Raw genomic sequence first — 5,759 nt, 5'->3', positions numbered from 1 at the left:
TCAGTCTTAGCTTCTGAATCTATGGTGCGGCCTGATTGATCAATCGATCGATCAGTCCTGGGGTGTGTGTTTGATATGAAACTATTCCGTCTTAACTGAGACCAGAGTTCGAGTAACCACTCGTGTGGCAATTCCTTGACCATATAGATCTCCCCCTACCCTTGGCCACCCCTCAGATACTGAGAGTGAACACTACCAAGACGGCCGGACCCTCTGTGAGGAGGTAAGTTTCTTTTTCTTGGTTTGGTCTTGTTTCTGGTATGGTCTAGACCTCTGGTGACTCAAAGAAGCGAAGCTGGACACAGTATTGCTCTTCAAGTGAGGAGCCCGGATCCCTCATTCTCCACTTGGCAAGGGGGGATGGATTACAATCCACCCCTTTGAACTTGGTCCCACAGCAATCTGTCTGTCTTTGAAATCCCGCTTTGTCTGTGTTTATCTTTTACTTTGCTTGTTTGTTTGTTTGGTATCTTTCTTCTCTGTCTAACTTTTGACTCTTACTATGGGACAATCCTCCTCCACCCTAGATCCTCCTCTTGAAGTGATTCTAAACAACTTTAAGGATTTTCAGAAGGCTGCTGCCATTTGAGGCGCCCAAGTATTTCCCCAGAAACTTCACACTCTGCATTTGAATGGCCTTTTTTGGCATTAGCTGCCTCTGAGAGAGGGTTCCTCTGATTCATGCATTCTCCCCATACAGGCTAAAGTTCTCAGGTGTCCAGGTTCCCTATGTCATGGCCAGGCGTTTTCTTCTACCTGACCACCTCTCTTCAAATGATAGAAAAACCTTATTGCCCCTCTCCCTGAACCTACTGAGAAGGAAAAGGCTTCTGCCCTTACCAGAAATTTCCAGGATCAGTTTAGGTGAACTGAAGAGATAGTCACAGCTGTTGCTGCGGTTGTCTGTGACTGTCTCAAGCAGGACCCACCAATCCTGTCTCTACCAGAGGAGGAGAACTTGTCACCAACCCCTATATTGTCAGCCTCTCAAGATCCTACCACTGCCTGGGGACTGGCCAATCCCCACCCCCATCTTCTCTCCTCACTAGCCAGCCCCAAACCTGACTGAAAGCCCTCATCAGCCCTTCAACCCCAGCTTTCCCTCTGCACACCATTGCCCCACCTATCCCTGAGGGAGGGAGACCTTTCATGGTTTACCAGCCCAGCTGGGAAGACACCCAACAGTAACTTTAATTTTTTAGACTTTATTTTTATTGATTTATTTTCTTTCTCCCCCCCCCCGCCCCCTGCCACTGCCGGCGACGGCCAGGTATGGGCGCCATCCATTTTCAGGGCTAGTGATTCGGCAGGTGAGTTGTTACACACTCCTTAGCAGTAGCGGATTCTGACTTCCATGGCCACCATCCATTTTTAATGATTTTTTTTAAAGATTTATTTATTTATTATATGTAAGTACACTGTAGCTGTCTTCAGACACTCCAGAAGAGGGCGCCAGATCTCGTTACGGATGGTTGTGAGCCACCATGTGGTTGCTGGGATTTGAACTCTGGACCTTTAGAAGAGCAGTCGGGTGCTCTTACCCACTGAGCCATCTCACCAGCCCCATTTTTAATGATTTTTTAACATTTTAACCTCTCTTGTAGTCTACCAACTACCAGAGGTAGTGGGAAAGAAAGGGTATGGGGGAAGTGAACATGTTTAGAAAGGTTTTTTATTTTTTTGGAGTAACTCACCTCTGTGTTGCTGGAAATCGGCAGTTTAGTTCACAGGTCAGCTATGACAGCTCAGTCTACTGAAAAACACTTTATGGATGGATATACCAATAGTCTAGTTTGGTAGAGTCAGGATAGCAGACAGGAATCAGCAGGGGTAAACCCAGTCAGGCCTCAGTCTCTCCACAAGTCAGCAGAAGGGATCAGTAGGGATGCCAGGAGAAGTTTTTCGCTGTGTCTTTCTCAGGGAAGAAAAGATCAGCGAAGACATGAGACTAACAAGCGTTGCACAGCTAGCTCTATAAATAAGTCTAGCTCAGCTCCATCATCCTCTAAACATCTCGTGTCTTCTACAGGTCTTGCCTCAGCACGTGTCTTGCCTCAATACTTGTGACTGTCTCAGTTGACATCACTCATCAATCATACCCAAGTCCAAAGAAGGGGCAAGAAACTGTAGTATACCACTAGAAGTTTTTTGGTGTATTTCTCTCTATGGAGTCCCAACAAGTGTCGCTCAGCTACATAATGAAAGGCAGATATGTGTGTTAGCAAAGAATCTTTTATCCTGTGTCTTTTTACATGCTTGTTTTAGTAGAACATCTTTTTTCTTGTTTCTGTTTTAGTGAAACATTCTTTTACGAGTCTTAGTCTTTCACCTGCGTTCACTTCAGCTAAACATTTTCTCATGTGTTTGCCCCAGCAAAACACCATCCAACCGACTTTCCAAAGAACCTTTAAGTTTCTACTTCACCCAACAACTCCTTCAGACCCTCTTTACCACAGAGGAACAGGACCACATTGGATGTGAGGCCCACAAATTAGTTCCAGGATATAATCGTAGATACTCTGAGGACCCTTGAGATCATGACAGTATCTTTCCAGCTTGGATTGGGAACCCCACACCTGAGGGTATGGAGGCACTCAAAAATTATTGCCAGACTTTAATGGGGGAGTCTCAAATGCTCGATTGTCTCACTATCACTCTCTCTTACTTAACCACCCTGAGTACCCTTTCCTCCCAGCACCTCTTTGAACTCTGCCACCTGCTACCTAACCCAGCCCTGGAAAAATTCACCAGTACATGGCTGGAAACCCTGCAACACATACACAGGACATAGCCATAACCGATCAACCCTGGCCCAATGTGGGCATCACCACATTCACTAACAGAGCAGGTTCATAGAAGATGGTACCAGGTATGCCGAAGTGGCAGTGGTGGACTTGAACAAGCTGTTATGGGTGTGTCCCCTCCCTAGTGGGATGTCATCCCAGAGGGCAGAGCTAACAGCCCTCAATGAGGTGCTTAAATTAGGTAAGGACAAAATGGCTAATATCTATGCTGATAGTCAACATGCATTAACCATTGCATATGTTCATGTTCATATATACCATGAAAGGGGACTGTTAACTGCTGAAGGAAAAACAATTAAAAATAAACAAGAAATCTTAGACCTCCTGGCTGCCCTCTGGCTCTCAAAGAAATTGGCTATTAGCCGGGCGTGGTGGCGCACGCCTTTAATCCCAGCACTCGGGAGGCAGAGGCAGGCGGATTTCTGAGTTCGAGGCCAGCCTGGTCTACAAAGTGAGTTCCAGGACAGCCAGGGCTATACAGAGAAACCCTGTCTCGAAAAAAAAAAAAAAAAAAAAAAAAAAAAAAAAAAGAAATTGGCTATTATACATTGTCTCAAACATCAAAAGGGACAAACCCCAGAGAGCATCAGAAATTGAAAATCAGACTTGATGGCCTAAGAGGCAGCCAAGCAACCTTTCTTACCTTCCTTCACCAGTGGCCCTCCCAGATCCAATCCTGCCTGAGCAACCCAAAGAAGACAATCAGGCCTGTCAACTCCTGCCCCAAACCTACACCAAGGATGGATGGTGACACACAGCCGGTGGAAGATTCTACCATGGACAGTGGCAGAACTTTGGCCAAAAAAACTCCACACCTACACATACCTGGGAATAAATAAAAATATCTCCCAAGTTTTGTATTCCAGGCCTGACTAAGGAATTGCAGGACATTGGCGTCAGATGCCATTCTTGTCAAGTGACAAGCCTAGCTCCTAGAACTAAATATGCCACAAAGAAAAGAGGGTACCTCACCAGGAGTCTACTGGGAAATGGACTTCACAGAGGTAAGACTGGGAAAATTCAGTTACAAATATCTTTTAGTTTTTATAGATTCCTTCTCGGGACGGATGGAGACATTTCCAACCAAAAAGGAAACAATGCAAACAGTAAATAAAGAACTCATAGAAGGGGCTAGAGGGATGGCTCAGCGGTTAAGAGCACTGACTGCTCTTCCAGAGGTCCTGAGTTCAATTCCCGTGGCTTACAACCATCTGTTATGGCATCTGATACCCTTTTCTGGTGTGTCTAAAGAGAGTAACAGTGTACTTACATACATGAAATAAATAAATAAATAAATAAATCTTAAAAAAAAGAAAAAAAAAACTCAGAATTGATTCCCTAGTTTGTGACTCCAACAATGCTGGATCAGACAGACAATGGTCCAGTATTCACCTCTCAGGTCAGTTGAACCTTGTCTACGGCATTAGAGATAAACTGAAAATGTCACTGTGTATTTTGTCCCTAGAGTTTAGGTCAGGTAGAATAGTTAAAGAAACCTTGACTAATGCCAGGCATGGTGGCACACGCCTTTAATCCCAGCACTCGGGAGGCAGAGGCAGGCAGATTTCTGAGTTCGAGGACAGCCTGGTCTACAAAGTGAGTTCCAGGACAGCCAGGGCTATATAGAGAAACCCTGTCTCGAAAAACCAAAAAGAAAGAAAGAAACCTTGACTAAATTGACCCTGGAAACTGGCAATTACTGGGTAGCCATCCTTCCCTTCACCCTTCTTACGGTTAGAAATACCCACTATATAGATGGAGTCAAGTCCTATGAGATAATGTTTGGGTGGCCCTCTTGAGTCCTCCCAAAGGTCGAAACTGACCTCTTAGCTGAAATCTCTAACCAAGATATTCAAGAGTCAATCCAGGCACTCCAGAGTGTCCGAACTGGTCTTCACACTAACGTTTGACACCTAAACAAACTAGTCCCCCACCCTGACCCCAGTCATCCCTAGTAGGTTCCAACTTGGTGACCTGGTTCTGGCCAAGAGATATCAAAAAAGAGAGACCTTGGGACCACACGTCCATGATCCTGACCACCCCGATGACCATAAGAGTGGATGAGATCTGAACTTGGAATCATCACTCACATCTGAAATGTGTCCCCTAGAAACACCAGAACCAGGACTGGTGATGGGTCACATGGGGAGAGGGGGGAGTTCGGGAGCAAACACAGAAAGGAACAAATACAGACCAGAGCTGAGAAAGGGTTAAGTTTAAACAGGAACTGTGAGACTGCCCCAGCCAAAGGCCTAAGCTTTAAACTATATTAGAAATGACATGTCTTATTTATACATCTGGCTGGTTGCGGGGGAAACCCTGCTAAATAAGGTTGCAGTCTAACAGGACCAGATAGCTCCTCTGAGCTCTGCACAAAGTTTCCACTTTCTCTTTCCCATCCGGATTCCCCCTTCTCTGACTTGGTCTGAGGATCCTGACTCCTCATACCCTCTACCTGAGGAAGGTCAAGTAGTCAGACTCAGCCGGTGAACAAGTTCAACTTCCTTTCTTCTAGAAAAGAAACCTCCCAACGAGTACTTGGGATTCCTGGCACGCCTCTCCATACACATGAGGCCTTCACAGTACTGTAAACTCCTAGCCAATGGTTTTCATTTTCCCCTGGTTCACCAGGAATAAAGTGTATGCAAATAAACCCATGGAATCCACCCTGAATAAAGATAATAAAGGCATGTGTTTCACTGAGCATCATCAAATAAGGCCTTTGTCTAAATAAACTGTAACACTAAGATTCTTGGAGTGGCATCTGGACACCCTGGGACACAGCAGTCCCTCCTCTTCCTACCCATACCCATGGAAACACAGTGAGAAAGATGACTAATAAGAATTTGGAAAAAAGGAGCCGGGCGTGGTGGCGCACGCCTTTAATCCCAGCACTTGGGAGGCAGAGGCAGGCGGATTTCTGAGTTCGAGGCCAGCCTGGTCTACAAAGTGAGT

This window comes from Mus caroli, chromosome 9 (genome assembly GCF_900094665.2).
Source record: "Mus caroli chromosome 9, CAROLI_EIJ_v1.1, whole genome shotgun sequence".
Taxonomy (NCBI): Eukaryota; Metazoa; Chordata; class Mammalia; order Rodentia; family Muridae; genus Mus; species Mus caroli.
The sequence above is the reverse complement of the archived record's forward strand: the minus strand, read 5'-3'. Positions refer to the sequence as shown.